The following is a 12,457-nucleotide window of genomic DNA, read 5'->3' on the forward strand; positions in this document are numbered from 1 at the left end:
TGGTCTTAACAACCTACCACATCAATATCTGGACAACCCTCACTGATTACCCACCCTTCGTTGCACTCATCAGGCTAATTGATCCCATATTTAACCTCAAGGAGAAATATCAACCAGAGACTACATGGCAACCTCCCTGGGGCCAGCCTTCAAGGCTTCATGGCCATATCATGAACCCAGGACAGGCACAGTAGGGGTGGTGAGGACCTGATAGAGCCAGATCAGTGACTAAGAGGCTGCAATAAAGGGCCATGAAATCAAAATCAAAGGACTAGAACTCTCCAAGATCTTCCCCCAGACATGTAGCACCACCTGAGCCAGAAACTGCAAAAGACATGACAGATGTGGCATTACTGATAAGTTATGGAAATGGAAATAATCTTTCCTAAGCTATCAATAATAACTTTAACTTTTTGTTCAACCATGCTAGAGCAAACACTGAATTATCCTTCTGTTCTCTATACAGAAATGATATAAAAATCATAGTCATAAGAAGAGACAATCAAAAATAATCAGCCACAAAATGTTAAAAAGGTATTATAAAGGTATTTAAAATAATAATAATAAAGTGTTTTATTTTTCTGGGATTCATGATATTTGATGTATTTGTAAGCTTTTGTAAGTTTCTAATTTGTTGCAATTTCTTTTTCATTTCAAATAAATATTCACTTACATGCCTAATTTTGTATCTGTAGTTCTGCATTATTTTTCTAAAACAAGGTATCCATAATTGTACAAGCATCAAGCTCCACAAAGCCTGAGCTTTTCTCTGCTTGGCTCCATTACTTCCAACTCTGTACCTGTGAGCCTTGTGTTCCTCTTTAGGAAAACAGCATAAGCAATTGTTCTTCATTTTCACAGGATGATACAAAAAGATCAAATAATATAGTGAGCATAAAAATATGTTGTATGCCCTGTGACAGAAATGTGATTTGTTATGATTATTGTTAACATTCTGAGGACTTACAGTTAGGTATACAAGCCATGTACCTCTATATAATAAAGGCCATATATAACAAGCCCATAGCTAACATCATACTCAATAATGAAAATCTAAAAGCTTTGCCTCTAAGATCAGGAATAAGACAAGGATCTCCACTCTCACCACTTCTATTCAACAAAATACTTGAAATCCTATCCAGAGCAATTAAGCAAGAAAAATAAAAGGCATCCAAATATGAAAGGAGAAGGAAACAGAGACAATAGGAAAATTGTCTCTGTTTATAGATGGCATCTTGCGTATATAAAACTCTAAAGCCTCAGTAACAAAAATAACTGTTAGAACTAGTAAACAAACTCAACAAAGGTTCAGGATAAAATAATATACAAAAATCAGTTGCATTTCTGTACACTAACAACAAACTATCCATAAAAGATATCAAGAAAAATAATTCCACTTATAATAGCATCAAAAAGAATAAAATTAAATATAACCAAGGAGATGAAGGATCTGTACACTAAAAACTATAGAATATTGATAAAAGAAATTATATGTGACACAAAAAAATGAAAAGATAACCCGTGTTCATGAGTTGGAAAAAATTAATATTGTTAAAATGTTCATAATACCCAAAGTATGCTACAGATTCAATACAATCGCTACCAAAATTCCAATGACATTTTTCACAGAAATAAAAAAAATCCTAAAATTCTTATAAGCCACAAAAGACACTGAATAGCTAAAGAAATTCTGAGCAAAAAGAACAAAGCTGGAAGCACCACAATTCCTGATTTTAAACTATATTGCAAAATTACAGTAATTCAAACAGTATGGTACCAGCATAAAAAAAGACACATATAGCAACAAAACAGAATAGAGAGCGCAGAATTAAACCCATGCATATATAGTTAACTAACTTCCAACAAAGGCGCAAAGAATACACAATGGGGAAAGAATAATCTTTTCAGTAAAGGAACTTGGAAAACTTACACCATACACAAAAATCAATTCAAAATAGATTAAAGACTTAAACATAAGACCTGAAACTGTAAAACTCTTAGAATAAAACACAGGGACAAAGTTTCATTGATCTGGACAATGATTTTTTTTATTTGAAACCAAAAGCACAAGAGAAAAAATTTGAAGAAATAGGGGCCAAGTGCAGTGGCTCATGCCTATAATCCTAGCACTTTAGGAGGCTGAGGCAGGTGAATCATGAGGTCAAGAGTTCGAGACCAGCCTGGCCAACATGATGAAACCCTGTTTCTACTAAAAACACAAAAATTAGCTGGGCATGGTGGCACATGCCTGTAATCTCAGCTACTCAGGAGGCCGTGGCAAGAGAACTGCTTGAACCAGGGGGTTGGAGGTTGCAGTGAGCAGAGATCATGCCACTGGACTCCAGCCTGGATGACAGGACGAGATTCCATTTCAAAAAAAAAAAGAAGTAGAAGGAATAGGAAACCATTAAGCAAGTTTACAAAGTAGTAACAATCTCCTAAAACAGAAAATATGAAGTCCACATGATTTTCAGAAAAGTTCAATCAAATCTTCAGGAATAAGCCATTTCAATCTTATATGAAATCATCCAGAGACTAGAAATGACTATTCATGAATTCAGTCTTTGAGGCTAATATAGTCTTAGTGCTCAAACCAAATAAGGAGAGCATGAGAAATGAAAATTACCAGCCAATCTAACTCACAAACATATGTAGAAAAATCTTATACAGTGTATTAGCAAACTAAATTCAGTAGTATATAAACAGATTATTTAGCATAAGCAACGTTATCCCAGAAATACAAGAGTAAAAATGAGAAGAATCTATAAATACAATTCACTGTATAACAGTTTAAAAGCCATGTGATTATCCCAACAGATGCAAAAAATAATTTTACAAAATTCAAATTTTGATAGTTTACATTTTCAACCCACTGGGAATATAAGAGAATATCCTTAACAAGATAAAATACAGGTATTTAAAAAAACTCTACAGTATACATCATGCTTAAAGGTGAAACTATTAGAAGCATTCCCTTAAAATCTGCAAAAAAGACAGGGATGACCAGTACACTGCTTTTATTCCACAATATACGAAAGATTCTAGCTAAAAATAGAAATTTAAAGCATTCATAATTGGAATAGAAGGCACAAAACCATCATTAGTCACAGATGATAACCGTGCCTATTTTTGTAGAAGGCAAGGAGAACCACATACAAATTATTTAGAAATAACAAGAGAATATAGGAAGATGATTGGATGTAAGATTAATATGTAACATGAATTGCATTTTTGTACACCAGAAAAAAATTGAAAGAAACTTAGTGTTTAAAGATACCATTTAAGATGGCCAATTAGAGGCAGCTGCAGTCACAGCACTTGTGCAGACGAAGGAGAGAAGCAAGTGAATTCACCACCTTCGTCTGAAGTACCCAGGTTCTCCCACTGGGACTGACTAGGCAATCAGCTCAACCCACAGAGACGGAAGAAAAGCAGGGTGGGGCGATAGCCCACCGGGAGCAACATGGAGCCAAAGGAACCCCAACCCCCAACCAAGGGAGGCAGTGAGTGATTGTGAGACCCTGCCTGGGAAACCACACTTCTCCCACAGATCTTTGCAACTCGCAGATCAGGAGATCCCCTCATGAGCCTACACTACCAGCACCTTGGATTCAACACACAGAGCTGTGTGGACTCTCAGTAGAGCAGTCACTCCAGCACACACAGAAGCATTACATACTCCGGCCCTGGGATCCCCAACAAGGGGGCAGATCCATCTGTACATTCCCCTAGGAAGGGGACTGAATCCAGGGAGCCAAGCAGCATCATTCTGCAGGCCCCACTTCCACAGCACCTCTTAAGTTGGGACCTGCTGGCTTGGAGTTCCTGCCACAGTGGCAGTAGGCTGAGTCTGCTTGAGACTGGAGGGAGTTCCAGGGCCTGGGGGGAGGAGCGGCTGCCATTTCTGCAGTTTGGTCAGCTCAGTATTTCAGCCTGCCAGCTCTGGACAGTTCAGGCAGTCTGGACTAGTCCTCTTCTATGCAGCACATCTGCTTTGTCAGATTGTGCCAGACGGCTTCTTTAAGCAGGACCCTGATCCATTCCTCCTCACTGGGTGGGGCCTCCCTGCTGGAAGCCCTCAGTCACTCCAGCCAGGCTTATATGGACAGAATTCTGATCTCACCCTAGAATGGAGCTCCTAGGGGGAAAAGTGGCCACCATCTCTGCAGTTGAGTTGAATCGGCTGTTCCAGCCTGCCAGCTCTGGAGAGTCTAGGTGGTCCAGACAAGGGAGGGTCCCCACCAACACAGCACACCTGCTCTATCAAAAAGCAGCCAGGCTGCTTCTGTAAGCAGATCCCTGATCCCATTTCTCCTGACTAGGTGAGACCTCCCAACAGGGATCTCCAGACACCTCCTATAGAAGCATTCAGGCCAGCAACAGGTCAGTACCCCACTGGGATGGAGCTTCCAGAGGAGAAGCGGTCTTTGCTGTTTTGCAGCCTTCACTGGTGATACCTAAGTTACAGGAAAAGTCAAGGCAGCTAGGGTCTGGAGTGGACCCCTAGAAAACCACAGCAGCCCTACAGGTGCTAACAGTCAGTGGCCTGACTGTTAAAAGAAAAACAAACAGAAAACAACAACAAAGACCCCACACAAAAAAAAAACCCCACTCAAAGGTCAGCAACCTCAGAAAATCTAAGGTAGTTAAGCCCACAAATAAGAGAAAAAAATCAATGCAAAAATCCTGAAAACTCAAAAAGCAAGAGTGCCTCTTCTCTTCCAAATGACCACCACACCTTTCTAGCAATGGCACAGAACTGGGCTGAGGCTGAGATGGCTGAATTGACAGAAGAACACTTCAGAAGGTGGGTAATAATGAACTTTGCTGAACTAAAGGAGAATATTGTAACTCAATGCAAAGAAGCCAGGAATCATGATAAAACAACACAGGAGCTAATAACCAGAGCAGCCAGTGTAGAGAGGAACGTAACTGACCTGACAAAGCTGTAAAATACAACATGAGAACTTCACAATTGCAATCACTAGTATCAATAGCAAAATAAACCAAGCAGAGGAAAGAATCTCAGAGCCTGAAGACTATCTTTCTGAAATAATACAAGCAGACAAGAGTAGAGAAGAATGAATGAAAAGCAATGAATACAAACTCTGAGAACTATGGGACTATGTAAAAAGATTGAACCAGCCAGGCATGGGCTCATGCCTGTAATCCTAAGACATTGGGAGGCTGAGGTGGGTGGATTGCCTGAGGTCAAGTTCAAGACTAGCCTGGCCAACATGGTGAAACCCTGTCTCTACTAAAAATACAAAAATTAACTGGGCATGGTGGCAGGTGCCTGTAATCCCAGCTACTCTGGAGGCTGAGGCAGGAGAATCGCTTGAACCCGGGGCATGGAGGTTGCAGTGAGCTGAGATTGTGCCACTTTACTCCAGCCTGGGCATAAGAGTGAAACTCCATCTCAAAAAAAAAAAAAAACCTTAACCTGTGACTGATTGGGGTACCTGAAAGAGATGGAGACAATGGAGTCAAGTTGGAAAACATACTTCAGAATATCATCCAGGAGAACTTTCCCAATCTAGCAAGACAGGCCAATATTCAAATTCAGGAAATGCAGAGAAACCCACTAAGACACTCCATGAGAAGATCAACCCCAAGAAACATAATTATCAGATTCCCCAAGGTCAAAATGAAAGAAAAATGTTAAAGGCAGCCAGAAAGTAAGGCCAAGTCACCTTCAAAGGGAAGTCCATCAGACTAACAGTGAATCTTTCAGCAGAAACCCTACAAGCCAGAAGAGATTGGGGGCCAATATTCAACATTCTTAAAGAAAAGAATTTCCAACCCAGGATTTCATAGCTGGCCAAACTAAGCTTCATAAGCAAAGGAGAAATAACATTCTTTTCAGACAAGCAAATGCTGAGAGAATTCAACGCCACCAGGCCTGTCTTGCAAGAGCTCCTTGCAAGGAGGGAAGGAAGCACTAAATATGGAAAGGAAAAATCACACTTCCAGTTACTACAAAAACACACTGAAGTACACAGACCACTGACACTATGAAGCAACCATATAAACAAGTCTGCAAAATAACCAGCTAGCATCATGATGACAGGATCAAATTCACACATAACAATACTAACCTTAATTGTGAATGGTTAAATGCCCCAATTAAAAGACACAGAGTGGCAAGCTGGATAAAGAGCCAAGACCCTTCAGTGTGCTGTCTTCAAGAGACTTATCTCACATGCAAAGACACACATAGGTTCAAAATAAAGGGATGGAGAAAAATTTACCAGGCAAATGGAAAACAGAAAAAAGCAGGGTTGCAATCCTAGTTTCTGAGAAATCAGACTTTAAACCAACAAAGATTTTAAAAGGACAAAGAAGGACACTATATAATGGTAAAGGGCTCAATTCAAGAAGAGCTAACTACCCCAAATATATGAACCCAATACAGGAGCACCCAGATTCATAAAACAAGTTCTTTTTTAAAAAATTATTATTAATATTATTATTATTATTATTATACTTTTAAGTTCTGGAGTACATGTGCAGATCTTGTAGGATTGTTACATAGGTACACATGCCATGGTGGTTTGCTACCTACATCGCCCTGTCACCTATATTAGGTATTTCTCCTAATGTTATCCCTCCCCTTAAAAATACCCTCCTTTTTTTTTTTTTTTTTTTTTTTTTGAGACAGAATCTTGCTTTATCGCCCAGGCTGGAGTGCAATGATGCAATCTCAACTCACTGCAACCTTCACCTCCCAGGTTCAAGCAATTCTCCTGCTTCAGCCTCTTAAGTAGCTGGGATTACAGGCACATGCCACCATGCTCAGTTAATTTTTATATTTTCAGTAGAGATGGGGTTTCCCCATGTTGGTCAGGCTGGTCTTGAACTCCTGACCTCATGATTTTTGGATAACTTGATAAACTGACTAAAATTTATATGAAAAGGCAAAATCCTAAGTTAAACAAAGTTCAAGAGATTAAGTGTGGCTTTGGAGTGGGGATATACAGTGGAGTGAAATAAAGAGCTCAGAAGCAACCCACATAATTAAGCAAAGTTATTTTGCAGGTGAATAGAAGAGGAACTCATTAATAAATGGGTCTGGGACCATTGAGAAATGAAAAAGGATCCTTATGTTATACCTTACCAAAATATCAACATCAGGTGGATTTAGAGGTAAATGTAAGCCAAAATTTCAAAACTTTTAGAAGAAAACAAATCCAAGATGTCCCCAAGTTCCTAGATAACATAGTGCAGTGTGACTAAGAACAAAAACTCTGAAGCCAAGTTCAAATCTTGTCTCTACCACATAATAAATGAGTGACCTTGTTCATGTAACCCAACCTCTGTCTCCATTTCATCTATAAATGATGGTAATAATTGTCCCTACTTCACAGGATATATATGATGAAGTATATACAAATTACTTAAAAATAGCACCTGGGTCGGGGCACAGTGGCTCACACCTGTAATCCCCAAACTTTGGGAGGCCAAGGCAGGTGGAGCACCTGAGGTCAGGAGTTCAAGACCAACCTGGCCTTGAACTCCAGCCTGGTGAAACCCCATCTCTACTAAACATGCAAAAAAATTAGCCAGGCGTGGTGGCGCATGCCTGTAATCCCAGCTACCTGGGAGGCTGAGGCAGAGAATCGCTTGAACCTGGGAGGCGGAGGTTGCAGTGAGCCAAGATCATGCCATTGCACTCCAGCCTGGGTAACAAGAGCGAAACTCCATCTCAAAAAAAAAAAAAAGAAAGAAAGAAAATAAAAATTGAAAAGAAAAAAATAAAAATCTCTTCACCATCTTTCAGATAGCAATTTTTTTCATTGCTTCCTCAGTGTAAGCAAATATTCTTTTACATCATCCTCTCTTCTTTGAACTTTTCTGTACTGTTTGAATATCTCAATAATGATTATGCATCCTATTTTTAAAACAACAACAAACTAAAAAATAAAAAGGAAAAAGAGGAAGGTGAGGAGGAGAAAAAGAATAACAAAAAAGACTTGTGATCCTAAGCATATAAACGGCTCTGAAATTTCAGGAAAGCTGAAAAAGAAAAACAAGAGAGAGGTAAAGGAAGAATGATCATTTATAATATTACTAAATTGGGCCAGACACGGTGGCTCACACCTGTAATCCCAGTACTTTGGGAGGCCAAGACAGGTGGATCACCTGAGGTCAGGCATTCAACACCAGCCTGGCCAACATGGTGAAACCCTGTCTCTACTAAAAATACAAAAATTAGGCATGGTGGCGGGCCCCTGTAATCCCAGCAACTCAGGACGCTGAGGCCAGCGAATTGTTTGAAACCAGGAGGCAGAGGTTGCAGTGAGCTGAGATGTTGCCTTTGCACTCCAGCCTAGATGACAAGAGCAAAACTCCATCTCAAAAAAAAAAAAAAAAAAAGGATTACTAAATTGGATTACATATCTTTAGAGTTGGTGGGATTTTCGTGAACCTCTAATTCAGAGATCCCCAAATCAGACCACACATTAGAATTCCCTGAGGGCTTTTTTTAAATATTGCTCTGAATAAACAAACAAGCCACTGCCTTGGCCCACACCATCTTTGACCTACTGAATCAAAATATTTGGAACGGGATTTGGGATCTGTACATTGACCAGCCCACTCGAGGATCTAAAACCAGCCCCTGGCAACCACTAATCTACTTTCTGTCTCTATGGATTTGCCTATTGTAGATGTTTCATATAAATGGAATTATGTAAGATCTGGCCTTTTGTGACTGGCTTCTTTCACTTAGCATGTTTTCAAGGTCTATTCATGTTTTAGAATGAATCGGTACTTCATTCCTTTTCGTGGCTGAATTAATATTTCATTCATTGCTATACCACCTTTTGACTCTCCATTCACCAGTTGATAGGTATTTGAGTTGCTTCCACCTGTTGGCTATTGTCAGTAGTATTTCTATGAACATTTGTGCACAAGTTTTTGCTTGAACATGTGGGGTTTTTGTTTATTTGTTTGTTTTTGGCTTGAGGTTGTTGGTTTTTTTTCAGAGATAGGGTCTGTTTGTCACCAGGCAGGAGTGCAGTAGCACCCTCTCAGCTCACTGCTGCCTTGTATTCCTGGGCTCAAGTAATCCTCCCACCTCAGCCCCTTAAGTAGCTAGAATTACAGGTATGGTGCCACCACACCCTGGTAATTTTTTAAATTTTTCTGTAAAGACAAGGGTCTCACTATGTCGCCCAGGCTGGTGTCAAACTCACATTTTTAAGTGATCCTCCCACCCCCGCTTCCTAAAGTACTGGAGTTACAGGTGTCGGGCATCACACCTGGCCACTGGACACCTGTTTTTAGTTCTTTTGGGTATATACCTAAGAGTGAAATTGCTGGGTCATATGGTAATTCCACATTTAACTTTTTGAAAAACCACAACTTTTGTAGGGTTTGGTTTGGTTTTTTGAGATGGGGTCTCATTCTGTTGCCCAGACCAGAGTGCAGTCATGATCACAGATCATTAGAGTCACGATCTAATCCCAGCATTTTGGGAGGCCAAGGCAGGTGGATCACTTGAGGCCAGGAGTTCGAGACCAGCCTGGGCAACTTGGTGAAACCCTGTCTCTACAAGAAATACAAAGTTTAGCTGGGCTTGGTGGTGCACACCTATAGTCCCAGCTACTTAGGAGGCTGAGGCAGGAGGATCGCTTGAACCTGGGAGGTCAAGGCTGCAGTGAGCCATGATTGCACCAGTGCACTCCAGCCTGGGAGATAGACTGAGACCCTGTCACAAAAAACAACAAAAAATAAAATACTACAAAACAAGTTGCATGAAAATGAAAGTCACTAAACCAAGAGTAAAAAAAGGTGGGAGGACAAGTAATAAAAGAGGATGGCGAGAAGGATCAATTTTGTCAGAAAAACTGAGTAACAACAGCTAACATTTATTGAGTGTGTGCTTTGTGTCAGGCTCTGCTAAGTGCTTTTTTTATAATCTTTTTTTTTTTGAGACGGACTCTCACTCTGTGGCCTAGGCTGGAGTGCAGTGGCGTGATCTCCACTCACTGCAGCCTCCAAATCCTGGATTCAAGCGATTCTCCTGCCTCGGCCTCCTGAATAGCTGGGACTACAGGCACCCGCCACCACACCCAGCTAATTTTTGTATTTTTAGTAGAGACAAGGTTTCACCATGTTGGCCAGGCTGGTCTCAAACTCCTGGCCCCAGGTGTTCCACCCACCTCCGACTCCCAAAGTGCTGAGATTACAGGCATGAGCCACCGCACCCAGCCAGTGCTTTCTTTATAATTGACTCTTCACAGCAATACTGTGAGGTAGGTGGTGTGGTAATGTTATTAGCCCCATATGCACAGAGCTAATAAGCAGCAGAAGGGTATAGATTCAGATCCAGGCCTCACTCCAAAACCTGAGCTCTCGGCACCCTGGTAGCCAATGCAAAGATGGAAACGTCGGCTCTAGAAAGCCCCTACCACAGAGGCTGGCAAGACAGATGATGCCCAGTAAGTTATTTCCCTGTCTATTCTCACATTAACTTAAAGAGAGAAACTTTGTCTTGATCTTGAGCTTCACAAGATTGGACCCTGTGGCTTTGTACAAGAAACACTAATAGTGGTAATGTCCCCCAGATCAATGTTACCAGAAATGAAGCAGCATGCCCATGATATGAAAACAGAGAGCATAATGTTAGGGTCTTAATTTATTAAGTGCAGTTCAGTCGGGATCCAGGAGCTCAGACAGTAGATAGCAAGCTTTCACTTTACCTTTTATTTATTTATTTTTTGAATACAGAGTCTCACTCTGTCACCCAGGCTGGAGTGCAGTGGTGTGATCTTGGCTCACTGCAACCTCCAGCAATTCTCCTGCCTTAGGTTCCTGAGCAGCTGGGATTACAGCCACGTGCCACCACGCCTGGCTAATTTTCGTTTAGTAGAGATGGGGATTCACCATGTTGGTCAGGGTGGTCTCGAACTCCTGACCTCGCGATCCGTCCACCTCGGCCTCCTGAAGTGCGAGATTACAGGTGTGAGCCTCCATGCCTGGTCCTCACTTTACCTTTTAGTCTCTTACCTGGAAATGGTCTATGACAGACGACTGCTGCCCTCTGATGGTCAGAGCATGAAGCACCCAGCAGTCACGTGGAGGCCTCTTCTTTGCTTATATGGCTGACTCTGTAGGAAGCTGGGCTTCTCCACACAATCCCTTGACGAGGCTTAGCTTGTATACAGAAGAGAAGACATCTCTCCCAACTCAAGAGCAACTCACTTCGAGGATACACTCTGGGCCTCCTGTCTTCCTCACCCCACATACGCCACTTAACAACATCATGTGCTGAGGGAGCAGTGGAGGCTGCAGGGACCCGTGGTCCTGCTGGGGCCAAAGGCACACGTGGAGTCTGAGATTTCTACAACCAGATGGTCAAGGAATGGGGTGGAGAAGCGGGGAGCTGCGTGGTTCTGATCAAAGAACGGGTCTTTCTCAGCCTACACTGGAGGACTGGAGACAGCCCCAGACATTCCTGCCCACAATGAGGAACCTGAGGAGCAGGGCGGGGGAGGAGGGTGGCTTTTCAACGTGGTCAGAGGCTAATTTCAGAGTACAAGATGAGGGAGTAGGATCAAGGTCCATTGAGACCTGCTCCTGGGTCATTTCAACCCCACGACTACGCTCAAATGGACTTAAACCCTGAGGAAGGAAAGGTTCTAACAGTTTCTCTAGTTTAGGGTACAACAGTAGAGAAAGCTGCCCAGGAAGAGCTGGGGATGGGGGAGAGGCCTGGGAATCTGGCCCCAGCTCAGCCTTTGACCTCCAGCTTTCAAATTTAACCCTTCAAGACTCTCCCCTCTCTCTCTCTCAGCCTCCCAAGTAGCTGTGATTACAGGCACACACCACCATGCCTGGATTTTTAGTAGAGACAGGGTTTCACCAGGTTGGCCAGGCTGGTCTCATACTCCTGACCTCAAGTGATCCTCCCGCCTCAGCCTCCCAAAGTGCTGGGATTACAAGCGTGAGCCACTGTGCCCGGCCACCGCTGAGTTTGTGTGCCTTCTCCCCCTTGTTTTCATACTGGCATGTGAAATTCTGGTTTCTACCTAGTTCAGAACATTCATCTCTTTTGAGTAGAGTAGACGTATGTCAATGTTGCCTGGTCTGAAAAAGAGTGGCTGGCATGAGCCTCGCAGTGGCCATCCCGGGGCACCCATGGCTCCAAGATCATGTTGCAGGGAACTGGGAAGGGCCAGTGTCTGTGTGATGGGCTGCTCAATGTTTTGGCAGATCCCTCCTCCACTGTTTTATCATTTTGTTGTTTATTTAAAAACTCAATACATGCACATAGTTTTTAAAAACTCAGTATGTTATCACACAACCACATCCAGCTAATTTGTGTATTTTTAGTAGAGACTGGGTTTCTACTACTTGGCACAGCTACTCAGAAGGCTGAGGCATGAGAACTGCTTGAACCTGGGAGGTGGAGGTTGCAGTGAGCCAAGATCATGCCACTGTACTCCAGCCT

This window comes from Aotus nancymaae, unplaced genomic scaffold (assembly GCF_030222135.1).
Source record: "Aotus nancymaae isolate 86718 unplaced genomic scaffold, 86718_ANA_hifiasm-v0.15.2.pri h1tg000029l, whole genome shotgun sequence".
Classification (NCBI taxonomy): Eukaryota; Metazoa; Chordata; class Mammalia; order Primates; family Aotidae; genus Aotus; species Aotus nancymaae.